Source organism: Cynocephalus volans, chromosome 14 (assembly GCF_027409185.1).
Source record: "Cynocephalus volans isolate mCynVol1 chromosome 14, mCynVol1.pri, whole genome shotgun sequence".
NCBI lineage: Eukaryota > Metazoa > Chordata > Mammalia > Dermoptera > Cynocephalidae > Cynocephalus > Cynocephalus volans.
In genome coordinates, this window is record NC_084473.1 from 19,047,424 (window position 1) to 19,064,367 (window position 16,944).

A 16,944-nucleotide genomic window follows, 5' to 3' on the forward strand; every position below is an offset into this window, starting at 1 on the left:
ACTCTAGCAGTGTGTTCTAGGGTGAATGGCAAAGAAGCAAAAGTTAAAAGTATTAATTGGGGCACTTCCTCCAACCTGCTGTGCCACGTCCTTTGAGCCCATCTGGGGTTTGGTTTCCTGATATACAGATATGGCACTAAGGATTACCCTACTCATACCAGCATTGCTGTGAAAATTGAGATAAAGGATGCAAAAGGACCTGGCAATATTTAAGAATATTAAGAGTGTGATATTATAGAACCTTCCAGAACCATCATTCCTTCTGTTCTTCCCCTTTCTTCAGCCTTCTCATCCCATGAGATGCAACTCAGGTGTCATCCAAGAAGTTCTCTCCAAAGCCTCTGCCCTCACACATATCACATCACTTAGTAAATATCTGGTCACACGTCCACCTCTGCTATGAGAATACAAACTCTGCAAGACCAAGAGCCTAGTCTTATGTCTTATTGATTGGTTTTTGTTTGTTTGTTTGTCTGTTTTGGTCCACCAAAGGTTTTTTAAGCACATACTCTGCACTCATAGGTCTCAAGGGCTGGAAATTAAATGGGGACTAAATTCAGCCTCTGCCCTCAAGGAATTTGTGGCCATTTGGAAGGAGCGGAAGAGGAAACCAAGCACAATATAATGTGGCAAATCCAAACTTGCATGGGGAGCCATGGGAGTGGAGCAGACCCAATTCTGCCTGTGTTGCAGTCTGTGAGGCATTCTTCTCCAGGGCCTGCAGAAGGCATGCCCAAACTTTCACTTATTCACTTTCAAAGGAGACTCTAAGAGATATTAACATCACACCTAATCTCTGTCCTTCAGAAGGAAGTTACTATCACCACCCACCAAGCACTAGTGATGTCCTCCAGGCATTTCCTACAAATTCTGGTGACTAAATAACTTTGGCACTGTTGACCACACACCCAGGTGGTGCTGCATATATAGGCCTCATAACAGCAGCTAATGAATCACTCCCTTTGGCTACATAAAGAGCAAAGCCAAAGTTGCCTCTGGCACCCACCTTGAGTTACAGGCCTAGCTCAGAACAGCCACAAGTTTAAGACTCAGCTACTTCAGCCTGTATTTCTTTGTGTATTCATATTTAGAAATAATAATAATCCCTTACATCTGCAGAATGCTTTACATTCCAAAAAATACCATCACATCCGTTATCCTGTTTGATTCTAACACTCATTGCAATGCACAGAGCTGCAATTATTTTCTGTATTTTACAGATGACAAAACTGAGACTAAGTGACTTGGACTAAAACCCAAGTCTAATGACTCCTAATCTAGTGTTCTCAAAACTACACAATACTACAGGACAATTGTAGACCAAGAGGAGAGGAGACATCCAGCACTTATATTGCTCTTACTTTTCATGAGTTAATTCAAGTCAGCCAGCATTACCTTAGGCTGAACCACCACTGAGGCACAGAGCTGGGCTGGAAGAGGAAAAAAGAGCAAGACTGCCCTGCTTCTCAGAAACACCTGGCCGGTAAAAGAGAACAGACAGATGTGCAATCAAGTACATGAAAGGACAAAATGAAGCAAGTGTCATAACAACACCTGGTTTGGGGTCCCAGCTCTTCTGTACTTCAGTTCTATGCCTGGATTTCCAAGACCTGGTGACTTAATGATGAGTTTAGTGACTCACAGCTTATTAGAGATCTTATAATCTAATCCCCTTATTTTACAAATGCAGAAGTAGAGCCAATAAAGAAAATGACTTTTCCATTGCCCCACAACTAGTTAATGGCAAAATTGGAGCACAGAACTCCTAACCTCACCTCTCTTCAAAAAACCATTACCCAAGATTTTGCTACAACCCTAGATATTTGGGTCCTAGGTCATATTTTTCCATTTCTAGTGTGGAGGATGCTGAAGGAAGAATAATATGACAAAAATATTTTAATAAATGTGCACCTCTATGTGTTTAGCTATTTCACTTAGTATTTCTGGTTCATCTATTTTGCTGTCTTTTTCAGTGATTCATTTCTTATGATTGCTGAATAATGCTTCATAACATTGATATACCACAATTTGTTCACCCATTCACCCCATTTATCTAGTTTGGGCATATTTTTATTATTCAATTTTATTTCCTTTTTTTAGCTTACTAGTTATAACTTTTTTGCTTTTTTTATTTTAGGTGTAGCTTTAGGATTTAAAGCATACATACTAACTTACTACAGTCTACCCTCAAGAGATACTATAACACTTCACGTATAGTATAAAAATTTTATAATAGTATACTTCCTTGTCTCTCTTCCTGGCATTCATGCTACTATTACACATTTTACTTTTATACCTATTATAAATACTACACTACATTGTTATTATTTCTAATCAGTAAATTATTTTTTTACAGAGATTTAAATAGTAGGGAAAAATCATATATAGTTACATTTTTTGTGTGTTTGTTATTGCTTTGTGCAGACTGTTATTTTCATCTGGTACCATTTTCTTTACTGAAGGATTTTAATGTATCTTGTAGTGCAGGTCTGCTGGTGATTAAGTATTTCAGCTTTTGTATATTTTGAAAAGTCTTTTTATTTTTTATTTATTTATTTTTTTTGCCTTTATGTTTTAAAGATATTTTTACTGGCTATAGAATTCTAGGTTGACAGGATTATTTTTTCTTCTTTTTTCTTTAGTATTTTCAATATGTTGCTCCACTGTCTTCTTGCTTGCATAGTTTCTGATGAGAAATCTGCTGTCTTCTTTGTCTTTGTTCCTATGTGTCTTCTTTTCTCTGTCTGCGTTTAAGATTTCTTTCTATATTACCACTTTTGAACAATACTATTATGATAGGCTTTATGTAGTTTTTTTGTTTGGTTGGTTGGTTGGTTTTTGTTTGTTTGGTTTTTTTAATATTTCTCATGCTTAGGGTTTACTGAACTTCTTAGGTCTCTAGCTGTAGAGTTTCCATCAAATTTGGGAAATATTTGTCCATCGCTTTTATCAAGTATGTTTGTGTCACCTTCTCCTTCAGAGTTCCAATTATACATATAAAGTAGTACTCCCTTATACACAGTTTCAGTTACCATGGTCAGCTGTGGTTCAAAAAATCAAATGAAAAATTCCAAAAATTAACCATTGTTAAATTTTAAATTGTGTGCTGTTCTGAGTGCTGTAATAAAACCTTAAACCAGCCTGATTTGTCCCACTGAGGATATGAATCATCCCTTTATCTGGCATATCCACACTGCATACACTACCCACTCTATAGTCACTAAGTAGTTATCTCAGTTATCAGATCAGCTATTGCAGTATCACAGTGCTTGTGTTCAAGAAACCTTTATTTTAGGCCCCAAAGCACAAGAGTATGATGCTGACTGTTTGGATATGCCAAAGAGATGCTATAAAGTGCTTCCTTTAAGTGAAAAAGTGAAAGTTTTTGACTTAAGGAAATAAGTTATATGCTGAGGGTGCTAAGATCTGCAGTAAGAATGAATCTTCTATGACTTTTTAAATAGTATATTGTTATAATCATTCTATTTTGTTACTTCTTGTTGTTAATCTCCTACTGTGCTTAATTTATAAATTAAATTTTATCATAAGTATGTATGTAAGGAAATAACATAGTATATACAGGAGTTGGTACAGTCTGCAGTGTCAGACATCCACTGAGACTCTTGCAATACTCTGTAAATAAGGTGGTGGGGGGTCCTATTTTATTAGGTTGTTTGAAGTTGTCCCACAGCTCACTGATGAGCTATTCTTTTTTTTTTTTTTTAAGTCTTTTTTTATGTTTGTTTGGTTTTGGATAGTTTCTATTGCTATGTCATCAAGTTCATTAATCTATATTTTTACAATATTCAATCTGCCATTGACTCAATACAGTGTATTCAGTGTATCAGTGTATTCTTATCACAGAGGTTACGGTAGTTTTAACCTCTAAAACTCTGATTTGGCTCTTTTAATTATAATTTGCATATCTATGTAACATGTTTCATCTGTCCTCTAACTTTTTGAGTATATGAAATACAGTTATAATTACTGGTTTAATGTCTTTGTATGGTAACTCTAACATCTGTGTCAGTCTGTGTCAATTTGAATTGACTTATTTTTCTCTTTCTTGTAAGTTCTATTTACCTGGAGGTTTTTGTTTGGTTGGTTGGTTTTTGTTTGTTTGTTTGCATGCCTTGTAAATTTTTATTACATGCCACACATCCTGAATTTTACTTTGTTAGATGATATATATATATTTTTTATTTCCATAAACATTTTTTATCATACAGTTAATTTCTTTGTAAACAGCATGATCATTTCAGATCTTACTTTTGATATTTGTTATGTGGGTCCACAGCTGCCTCTAGTTTAAGGCTATTAATCTCCACAACTGAGGCAAAACTCTTCTGAGAATTCTAACCAGTGCCCTGTGGATTTTGATTTTTTCCAGTCCTTCTGAGAGTAAAAGAGTCAGTGCTCTGCTGAATACTCAAGGAGAACCCTCCTCAAATCTCTGGATTATCTCTCCATGCAGTTCTCCCTTCTTTAGTGCTCTGCTCTATGAACTGTAGCCACTTTGGTGTCTCAGGTTTGTCTCTTCAACTCAGGGAGAACAACATGCTCTGCCTAGGTCCCACCTTTCTGCACTGTTGCTAATTATAAGGTTCACCTCATTCATTTCCTATATCTCAGCAATCACTGTCCTTTATTACCTGATCCCCAACTTCTTGAAAACCATTGTTTCACATATTTTGTCTATTTGTTTTTTAGTTGTCTCAAGTGGAATGGCAAATCCAGTTATTGTTATTCCACCTTAATCATAAGCAGAGATAATCTCTGGTTCACTTTTGAGTCGATTTCTTTCCTTTGTTTTTGGTCAATTCAGTATTAAAATTCTATTTTATACAAATATGCCATTGTGAATGGTAATTACAGACATAATTTTTCTATTTAGCAAAATAAGATAACTTTAACATTAAAAAATTCACCTATAGTCTTAAACTAAAATAATGATAAACTCTATCTTATAAACAGTATTTTGTGTATATGAATGGCTCAGATACAATGAATTATTTTCTTTTTGGTGGGCCAAGTATACATCAATTATTAATTTAAGGTTTGCATAGAAAACTTTTTCCTTTAATGTTTCAAATTTCTCTTCTAGAAAGTAGTGATTAAAAGTTTCAGACATAGAAGTAAAATGTAACAATATCTTTATTTTATTCAAATTGGCTCGATTAATAGCATTCTTTTCAATATATTACAGCAATGTTGGGAAAACATAGCAACTAGGATGACTATTTTTGATTCTTGATTGCCATAACGACATCTTTTGGAACCTCTTGGACACATTTGACTTGTTGAAATATAACATTGGTTTTCCCTGTAATTTTAAACTATATTTGTTAGGAATGCTGAAAATATCAGTAAAGTAGTCAATTTTGTTACCCATATAACATCTTTAGAAATATTTTCCAAGTGAGATTACTTTACAACTCAAATGCGAATCTCATTTGTGAATTTCTATGCCCTACTTAGTACTTTCTTTTCAAAAACCAAGAAATTTCATAAACAAAAATGATTAACTGCAATGTCTGAGCAAAATATTTCCAAAAACCAGTTATTTAGTAAAGCTCCTTTAATAAATTAAAAAGCATTCAATGTTTGGGCCGACCCCATGGCGCACTCAGGAGAGTGCCGCGCTGGGAGCGCAGCAGTGCTCCCACCACAGGTTCGGATCCCCGGCCGAGCGCGGTGCGGCCAGTCACAAAAATGACAAAAAATAAAAATAAAAAAGCATTCAATGTTTTTTAAAATATATTCATGACAATCAGCAGAATTTTGAAGAATTCCCCAAGATTTCTTATATAATTTTCACAGTTTTTAAATAGCACCATTATTAGTAGATGCTAACCATTTTAGTAATTCCTATATACTTTCCACTATACGTTTGACTTTATCACCTCTAATTCTCTTTATAATTTTTCCAGGTAAATATACATTGGCCAATATTTTTCTTCCTAGTTCTAGAAGGAAATTCAAATCTAGGTTAAATTAATTCTAATATAGTTTAAATTTAGACAGCTGAACAAATCCTTTATAAAATTTTCTTGTCATGTCTATCTCACATGAATTAAAAGTTTCAAATATCAGGACATTCCTCAGACTGGATGGCAAAATCTACACCTGAGTATAACGATGTAACAAATATTGCTTTAAAATATTCCTCAATAATAATAAAGATTATATAAGACAAATGATAACACTAAGAAATACAGTTTTTCATTTGCCAGATGATTTATCAAGGAATATGCCCACAGCATCAATACATATTGAAAAAAAACTTTTTTCAGCAACTATATGAGCACTTTTCTCTTTGCCACACTATTATTACTATAGGCTATTATATATGATGATTATAAGGCTTACTCATTAATATTGCAATAACTCTATTTTTCCCAGTAAAAATATTCGAGAATTTTATCAGAATTTTGGCATACTGTTTCCAAACAGATTTTTTGTCTCTTCATTTTGAAGTTCTGAGGCTTTCATAGCAAAAATGCACTGCAATCTGTCATTTTCATTGTTTTAAACATTTGATAACACTATAATTTCAATAAACTTACTATAAAGTGCTACACTCAATATTTTTTTTTAGAATGTGACTCAAATTAATTCAAAATTTGCTGACTAGAGTCAATGATTTTTCTCAATATTTTCATAATTTACGTTCAGGAATTGACATTGAACATTCACATTCTTTTTTCTTCTAATAACAAAGTAATATATTTTATTATGCATTCTGCACTCATTGGCATTGTTGAAAACTCAGAAAATGTCACATTCTAAACTTCCTTTCTAAAAATGCACTGAAATTTCAGGACTGAAATTCTGTTGAAAGTCTTCACACTTTTGCTGAAAGCAGAGAAAAAAAATTCTCATTTTTCTTCAAAACTCTGGATTATGATAATAAAAAGTGAAAATTCTACACATTTACCTCCCCATTATGTTGATAATCAAATTGGCTGTCTTATAGCACAAGATCAAATAAGAAAACAGTTAGCAATTCATTGAAAATTCATCCCTAGCCAGTGTGTATCATGTCTCCAAGCAAATGTTTTTCCCACACTTCTCACAGCAATTGGCCTAAGTATTAGTTGCAATATGTGCAGTAACTACTTAGAATCCTTGCAATACACTCATTTTTTTCTCTTCTATTCTATCCTAATATTATACATTTCCCTCTAAGTACTACAATAACTGCATCACACAAATTTTTATATATTGTATATTTTTATATATATAAAATATATATTGTATATATATATAAGTATATAGTATATATTTTATATATTATATTTTATTTAATTCAAAATATTTTCTAATTGTTTGACACTTGGTTTATTTAAAAGCATATTGTTTAATTTTGAAAATATTTGAGTATTTTTTGATTCTCTTTCCAATTAATTTCTGTTATTGATTCTAGTTTAGATCCATTCTACACACACAAAAAATGAAAATATACTTTGCATAATTTTAATTCTTTGAGATTTGTTGACTTTTGTTTTATGGCCCAGAAGTTCGTGCTTCATAATGAATGCTCCATGTACACTTGAAAAGGATGTTTTTCTTTTACTGGTGGTGAAGTGTTCTATAAATGCGAGTGGTCTGTAGAAGTTGGTTGATATGTAGTTCAAGTTTCCTATAACCTTGCTAATTTTTAGTCTGCTTGTTCTATCAACTACAGTCATGTGTCACTTAACAACAGGGGTAAGTTCTGAGAAATACATTGTTCAGCAATTTTGTGCACAGAGTGCACTTACACAAACCTAGATGGTATAGCCTTCTACACACTGAGGCTATATGGTATAGCCATTATAATCTTATGGGATCACCATCATATATGTGGTCCATCAATAACAGAAATGTCATTATGTAGCACGTGACTGTACTGAGTGAGGAATTTCAAAGTCTCCATCTATTATTGTGGATTTTTTTGTTTCTCTATTCAGTTCTGTATGTTTTGCTTTGTGGATCTCAAAATTCTGCTACTAAGTACATACTCACTATAAACTATTTTGGATCTTTGGTTTATTATATTTTATTAATTTTGGAAAAGACTCAGTCGTGACCCTTTTATATGCTTCTTTTTTTTTTTTTTTTGCTCTGTTACTTATTTTTTCTCCATATGGAACTCCAATTGCACATATGTTGGACTTTTGATATTGCCCCATAATTTGGGGGTCTTGACTACTCCGTTCCCCCCACCCCTGTGTTTTCTTTCTTTGTGTTTCAGCTTAGATAATTACTGTTGTCCTAATTTTGGGTTCACTTATTCTTCCTTCAGCTGTATCCAATCTGCTTATAACTTTATTTTATATATAGATTTTATCACTTTACTGAAATTCTCAATCTATTCTTGCATATTGTCCACTTTCTCCACTGGTTAATCTAATTAATAAATATTAATGATAGCTCTTTCAATGTCCTAGTTTGGTGGTTCCAACGTGCAGATCATCTTTATTGATTCATCTCTTCACAATAGGTTAGCTTTTTCTGCTTTGGGGGGTTTTAATAATTATTTATCAAAGGCCAAACATTATGCTTCAAACAGTATAGACTGAGTTTTAAAATATTTCCACGAAGAAATGAGCATGCATCTTCTTCTGTGAGGCCATTAGCATGGGGAATTGATTCAACCTAATTGATCTGGGTTAGGATTTTTTATCGTTATAGTTATTTTGGTGCACCTTGAAGAATCAGCTCCCCTTGGGGCCTTGTAATCTCAACTCTATTATGGATTCAAGAAAATCATTATTTTGTTGTTGAACATACAGCTTTTCTTATTCACAGTATAGAAACAAAGTTGCCTTGTAACTTTCTATATCATAAGCAGAACTGAGATCCTATTCTACTCTATATTGTTCTATTCTCTTCTATTTTATTTCACCCCATAAGAAAAAATCCACAGGTAGTGACTACCAAATTTAAAATTTTACAGCCCAGTAATTTGTCCTGACCTGTTAAAAATGGATATAATGGATTGTTAAAATCAAGGAATTAAAATTTCCCTTCAGACCAAACTTTTATTTCAATAACATTATATGTATTATTTTCCTCTGTCTTAGCAACTCTTCTTACAGTTCAGAGAACAAAGTGGCCACACAATTATACGGAATGAATGAAATATGTAAGAAAACAGATTTTAGCTCAATGGAAGTAAAAATTATAGAAAGATTAGAACTACCTAAATCTGTTAAGGGTACTTTCCCATCAAATTTATTTTTTTCTAAACCAGATAACTTTAGCTCTTTTAAAAAGTCAGATTCTAGTATCAAAGGACAAAATTTACCACAAGTGAGAGCTACACACACAAGCTCCAAAAGTGTTTTGAAAAATACATGCAGTAAATGTATGTTTCCCAAAAGCTTCTATTTTTATTGGAATGACATTCAATGAGGAATTTTTTATGGAACAGTCTCTCCCTGTCTTGCAATCAGGTTGTCTAAAACCAAATTTTCTGCTAAAGACTGAACTTGCAAGGTAAGTAGAAGCATAAAGCTGAGCTAAAGGTAATTGGACACAAGGCAAAGAGTTATAATAAAAGTTAGGGTGGGATCTACAGATTTGGAAATCATCTGCACACGTGGTGAATCTGTGTAGCTGACCTTCCTAAAAAAAATGGCTATGTGAGAGATAAGCAGAGGATCCAATGATCAGCTTAAAAGGAAAGCCTGGACTACTCTGGGTATGGAATTGAAACTAACAGAGAAGCCAGAGAAAAATGGAAGAATGATGGGAGGACCAAATAGAAAAAGAGGGAAAGAAAATTTATGAGGCCTGAGGGAAAGGTCCAAATAAACAAGTGTGAGTTCTCATAAAGTGCTCTGATAATTTTATATATTATCAAATTGCTCTGATAATTTTATATATTATCTAAAGCCTTATATTTTAAACATTTTCTGGCCCTACTAAAGTCACAGTCCAGGGAGTGGGACTGACAAATATACAAGGTATCAGGGGTTATATAAACAATGTTTGGTGCACTCCGTAGCCTAATTTACTGTCATAAACATTGTGGGAAGCAGAAATCTCTGTGGCAGCTCGGTGTGGATATTCTCACTGTCAGCAGAGAAAATTCATTGCCTCCTTATAATGCTGAGACTCCAGCAGCATTTACCAAGACAGATGACTTGGTGACAGACACTCCAAGCCAAAAGTTAATATTTAGCCCAGTAAGATGAAACATGAGAACATCGGAATTGTGCCCCTGGGCCTGTCCCTTGGTCCTTCAGTCCAAGAGACTGTCTTTCATGATGACCCCAATACTGAGCTCTGGAGGGCCGGAATGTCCCATTCAACATCAGCCTCAGAGGTCAGAGCAGTGTCCAATCACCCTGGCCTCCCTTAATAATTCATACTATACTGTCATCCATGAGTGGATTGACAGCTCTTTACAATCTACTTGTATTTTAGCCAGTACCACCTCTTAGGCTAATGAGTTCCAGAAGTGTATTCATTTTCCTCGGTTGAAATTATATCCACCTTCTATTTATTCCAAACTTGCCATTCTTGAATATCTAATATTTGTGTTTGTTAAATGAGCCTCAGCCTATCCTCTCCACCGCATCATGACTTGATAAACTTCGATTCTGTCCAAACACAGCCTTACCTTTCCAAATGAAAGGTCTTTTGTTTGAGACTATATTCATACAGCTATCTCTTCTCCCACCACTTCTTCAACCTGTTAAATTTTCTTTCTGGATTAAGAAAAAAAAGCAAATCTTAATGACACAAGCTAATATTCTCCTCTCAGCGACAGCTACCCTACCTCTTTCTATTTTTCTCTGGAATTAACGTTGAGCAAAACTTAACAGAAGTTGTCTAATTACAACAATTCTCTGCCAGCAGAAGAAAAAATTCAAAAATTTCTACTAAACCAAGAAGCAGTAAAATTCTTATTCTCTTATCAAATCAAGTTTTCCTTTAATCTCAGATAACATTTCAGATTAAACCAATGCCTTCAGTGTGATTTATTACTTTAAGAAAATTGTACCACCTCAGGATATTTAAGTAACAAACTAGCAGATGCAGTGAGAGTTATCTTTCACAGTAGTCCTTATGAAGAAGGCTATATGCAGATGCCAATGACCTGGCCATAGTGCAGAAAATGTCTGTAATCATACTTTTGGACATTCCTTTGGAGCCATTGTATAAATTAAGCTTGCAAGAAATCTCACTGCTTTGAATCATACTTCACTTTTGATTAGGAAGCAAAAAGCACTTAGATTTCACAGTTCACTTTTCAGTTTGGTTTCCAAATGAATTGACCATTTTGTAAAAATGCACCTTCAAAGTAAGTCATCACTGAGGCTGGCCCTTCTTAGCAATCTTCCTATGACCATTTCCATCGGCACCCACTCCTGGGGACCAATAGTAAATAGGTTCTGTGCTCCATAAGAAGTGGCCCCTACCCTTAAAGAGGTTACAGTCTAGTTGGAAGCAAAACACAGCTACAATAAGAAAAGAGCTAGATGAAGTTTGAGGTTTATGACAGTTGAGAGGAGTCTGGGCTCAAGCCACCTGAGCAGTTGTTAACAGAGGGAATGGGACTTGTACTCAGCCCGGAGGAACTGGTAAAGCTGGAGGTGTGTAGACATTCTTCCAAAGCTGACTATTCACACAAAGTGCAAGGACCAGTTTGGCTAAAAGTAACGGGAGTGGGGAAGGAGTTTGACTACTGACTTACGTGCTTTAGACAAGCTATTTAACCTCTTGAATCCTCTGTTTCCTCAAGGTACCTATGCTTCTGCTTCAGCACACTCGTTGGCTTCCTTTCCTCCCTTTAACACACTGAAATAACATAAAGCAGCAACTTGCAGTACATTTGACACCCAGAATGGATCATCTTTTTTTTTTTCTATTGTATTTTCTTAAATTGTATTTTATTTTGTCAATATACAATGTGGTTGATTATTGTGGCCCATTACCGAAACCTCCCTCCCACCTCCCTCTCCCCGCTCCATCCCAACAACCTCATATCTGTTTGCTTGTTGTATCAACTTCAAGGAATTGTAATTGTTGTGTCTTCTTCCCTCCCCCCCCCCCACCAATTTACTTGTGCATTTATTTATTTATTTTTAGTTCCCACAAATAAGTGAGAACATGTGATATTTCTCTTTCTGTGCCTGACTTGTTTCACTTAATATAATTCTCTCTCGGTCCGTCCATGCCATTGCAAACGGCAGTATTTCATTCTTTTTTATGGCAGAGTAGTATTCCATTGTGTAGATGTACCACATTTTCCGTATCCACTCATCTGATGATGGACATTTGGGCTGGTTCCAACTCTTAGCTATTGTAAAGAGTGCTGCAATGAACTTTGCAGAACAGGTATACCTTCAACTTGATGATTTCCATTCCTCTGGGTATATTCCCAGCAGTGGGATAACTGAGTCATATGGTAGATCTATCTGCAATTGTTTGACGAACCTCCATACCATTTTCCATAGAGGCTGCACCATTTTGCAGTTCCACCAACAATGTATGAGAGTTTCTTTTTCTCCACAGCCTCACTAGCATTTATCATTCACAGTCTTCTGGATATTAGCCATCCTAACTGGAGTGAGATGGTGTCTCAGTGTGGTTTTGATTTGCATTTCCCGAATGCTGAGTGATGTTGAGCATTTTCTCATGTGTCTGTTGGCCATTCATATATCGTCCTTTAAGAAAAGCCTATTTAGCTCTTTTGCCCATTTTTTAATTGGGTTGCTTGTTTTTTTTTCTTGTAAAGTTGTTTCAGTTCCTTGTATATTCTGGATATTAGTCCTTTGGCAGATGTATATTTTGCAAATATTTTCTCCCACTCTGTTGGTTGTCTTTTAACTCTGACAATTGTTTGTTTTGCTGTGCAGAAGCTTTTTAGTTTGACATAATCCCATTTATTTATTTTTCCTTTGGTTACCCATGCTTTTGGGGTCATATTCATGAAGTCTGTGTCCAGTCCTACTTCCTGAAGTGTTTCTCTTATGTTTTCTTTAAGAAGTTTTTATTGTTTTGGGGTGTATATTTAATCCATTTTAGTATATGGTGAGAGGGATGGGTCTAGTTTCATTCTCCTGCATATGGATATCCAGTTATCCCAGCACCATTTGCTGAAGAGGCAGTCTCTTCCACAGTGTATAGGCTTGGTGCCTTTGTTAAAGATCAGATAGCTGTAGGTGTGTGGGTTGATTTCTGGATTCTCTATTCTATTCCATTAATCAGTGTGTCTATTTTTATGCCAGTACCATGCTGTTTTGGTTATCATAGCTTTGTAGCATAATTAAAGCCACATAGTGTTATGCCTTCAGCTTTATTTTTTGCTCAGAATTGCTTTGGCTATGTGTGGTCTTTTGTTATTCCATGTAAATGTCTGGATAGTTTTCTCCATTTCTGAGAAAAATGTCACTGGAATATTGATGGGCATTGCATTGGATTTGTATATCACTTTGGGTACTATGGACATTTTCACAATGTTGATTCTTCCAATCCAAGAGCATGGGATATCTTTCCATCTTCTTGTGTCTTGTGTCCTCTTTAATTTCTCTCAGCAGTAGTTTGTAGTTCTTATTATAGAGATTTTTCACATCCTTGGTTAACTTTCTTCCTAAGTATTTTATTTTTTTGGTGCTGTTGTAAATGGGCAGGCTTTCTTGATTTCTTTTTCTACGTGTTCACTGTTGTAGTATAGAAATGCTACTGATTTTTGTGTGTTGATTTTGTATCCTCCAACTTTGCTGAAATCCTTTATCAACTCCAAGAGTTTTTTGTAGAGGCTTTAGGCTGTTTGATATATAGGATCATGTCATTTGCAAACAGGGACAGTTTGACCTCATCTTTTCCAATCTGGATGCCCTTTATTTCCTTCTCTTCTCTGATTGCTCTGGCTAGTACTTCCAACACTATGTTGAATAGGAGTGGTGAGAGTGGGCATCCTTGTCTTGTTCTTGTTCAGGATGATACTGGCAGTAGGCTTATCATATATGGCTTTAATTATGTTGAGATACTTTCCATCTATACCTAACTTGTAGAGAGTCTTTATCATGAACAAATGTTGAATTTTATCAGATGTTTTTTCAGCATCTATAGAGATGATCATATGGTCCTTGTGTTTGATTTTATTGACATATTGTATCACATTTATTGATTTGCATATGTTGAACCAAGCTTGCATCCCTGGGATGAATCCCACTTGATCGTGGTGTATAATTTTGTGTATGTGTTGCTGTATTCAGTTAGCTGGTATTTTATTGAGGATTTTTGCATCAATATTCATCAAGGATATTGGCCTGTGTTTTTCTCTTTTTGGTTGTATCTTTACCTGGTTTTGGTATCCGGTGATGTTTGCTTCATAGAATGAGTTTGGGAGAATTGCCTCTGTTTCAGTCTTCTGGGATAGTTTGTAGAGAATTGGTGTCAATTCCTCTTTGAGTGTTTGGTTGAATTCAGCAGTGAATCCATCTGGTCCTGGGCTTTTCTTTGTTGGGAGCCTTCTGATAACAGCTTCAGTGTCTTTCATTGCTATTGGTCTTTTCAGATTTTCTACATCTTCTTGGGTCAGTTTTGGTAGTTTGGGTGTGCCCAGAAATTTATCCATTTCCTCCAGATTTTCAAATTTGTTGGCATATAGTTGTTTATAGTAGTCTCTAATGATTCCGTGTATTTCACAGGTATCAGTTGTAATGTCATCTTTTTCATTTTTAATTGTTGTTATTTGGGTCTTCTCTCTTCTTTTTTTAGTTAGCCATGCTAATGGTTTGTCAATTTTACCTATCTTTTCAAAAAAACAACTTTATGATTCATTGATCTTTTGTGTCGTTTTTTGAGTTTCAACTTCATTAAGCTCTGCTCTGATCTTAATTATTTCTTTCCATCTGCTCACTTTGGGTTTGGATTGTTCTTATTTTTCTAGTTCCTTAAGGTGAAGTATTAGGTTGTTCACTTGCCATCTTTCCATTCTTCTGAAGTAAGCATTTAATGTGATAAGTTTCCCCCTTAGTACTGCTTTTGCAGTATCCCACATGTTTTGTTATGATCTATCATTGTTTTCATGAGTTTCAATAAATTTTTTGATTTCCTGTTTGATTTTTTCTTGGACCCATAAGTAGAATGTTGTTTAATTTCCATGTGTTTGTATAGTTTCCAGAATTTCATTTGTTATTGATTTCTAATTTTAATCCATTGCGGTCTGAAAAAATACATGGGATAATTCCAATTTTTTTGAATTTGTTGAAACTTGATTTGTGACCTAACGTGTGATCTATCCTGGAGAATGATCCATGTGCTGATGAGAAGAATGAATATTCTGAGGTTGTTGGATGGAATGTTCTGTAGATATCTGCCAAGTCCAATTGGTATAGAATGTTATTTAGATCTTGTGTTTCTCTGCTGATTCTTTGCCTAGATGATCTGTCCAATATTGGTAGTGGGGTGTTCAGGTCCCCTGCTATTACGGTATTAGCGTCTATTTCCTTCTTTAGGTCTAATAGAGTTTACCTTATAACTCTGGCTGCTCCTACATTAGATGCATATATATTTATGATTGTTATGTCTTCTTGATGGATCAATCTTTTTATCTTTATGCAGTGGCCATCATTATCTCTTTTTATGGTTTTTAGTTTAAAGGATATTTTATCAGATATAGGAATAGCTACTCCAGTTCGTTTTTCATTTCTGTTTGCGTGGTGAATCTTTTTCCATTCTTTCACTCTTAGTCTATGTGAGTCTTTATAGGTGAGATGGGTCTCTTGAAGGCAGCATATAGCTGGGTCCTCCTTTTAATCCAGTCAGCCAGTCTGTGTCTTTTGATTGGGGCATTTAATCCTTTTACATTAACAGTTGTTATTGAAAGGTGTTGATTTATTCCTAGCATTTTATTGATTGTTGTTTGGATGTCTTAAGTGCCTTTTGTTCCTTTCTTTCTGATTTACTGTTTGTCTTCTGTATTTGTTGGCTCCTTGGGTTGTAGTTAAACTTTTTTTTTCTCTTCATTGTTGGCATTTTTATTTTACTAGTGGGTTTTGATTTTTCTTGAGTTTTTATGGTAGTGGTAGTTGTTTTTCAGGTACCAAACCCAGTACTCCCTTGAGAATTTCTTGTAAGGCTGGTCCTGTGGTAGTGAACTCCCATAGTTTTTGTTTGTCTGAGAAATATACTATTTGCCCTTCATTTCAGAAGGATAGCCTTGCTGAGTAGAGTATTCTTGGCTGGCAATCTTTGTCTTTTAGTATTTTGAATAAATCTTCCCATTCCTTTCTGGCTTTTAGGGTTTGTGTTGAAAAGTCTGATGTTAGTCTGATTGGGGCTTCCTTGTAGGTGATTTGATGCTTCACTCTTGCAGCTTTTAAGATTCTCTGTTTGTCTTTGAGTTTTGCCAATTTGACTATAAAATGTCTTGGAGAAGACCTTTTTGGGTTGAATACAGTTGGGGATCTTTGAGTTTCCTGAATCTGAAGGTCTGTGTCTTTTCCTATGACTGGGAATTTTTCTGCCACTATTTTGCTGAATGTGTTTTCAATCCAATCTCCTTTTTCCTTCCCTTCTGGAATACCCATGACTCGGATATTTGAGTGCTTAAGATTGTCTGATATCTCTCTTAGATTTTCTTCAATGTTTTTAATTCTTTTTTCTTTTTCTTTTTCTTTTCTTTCTTTTTTTTTTTTTTTTTTTTTTTTTGTCTGCCTGTGTTATTTCAAACAGCCCATCTTCAAGGTCAGAAGTTCTCTCTTCTGCTTCTGCAAGCCTACTGGTTAAATTTTCTGTTGCTTTTTATTTTTTTGAATGAATTCTTCAGCTCAGCAAGCTCTGCTACATTCTTTTTCAGGGCATTGATTTTCTCGTACATTTCTTCTTTCAGGTCCTGTATACTTTTCCTCATTTCATTGTGTTGTCTAGCTGAGTTTTCTTGTATCTCATTTAGTTTCCTTAGAATTGTCACTCAAAATTTCTTGTCAGACATTTGAA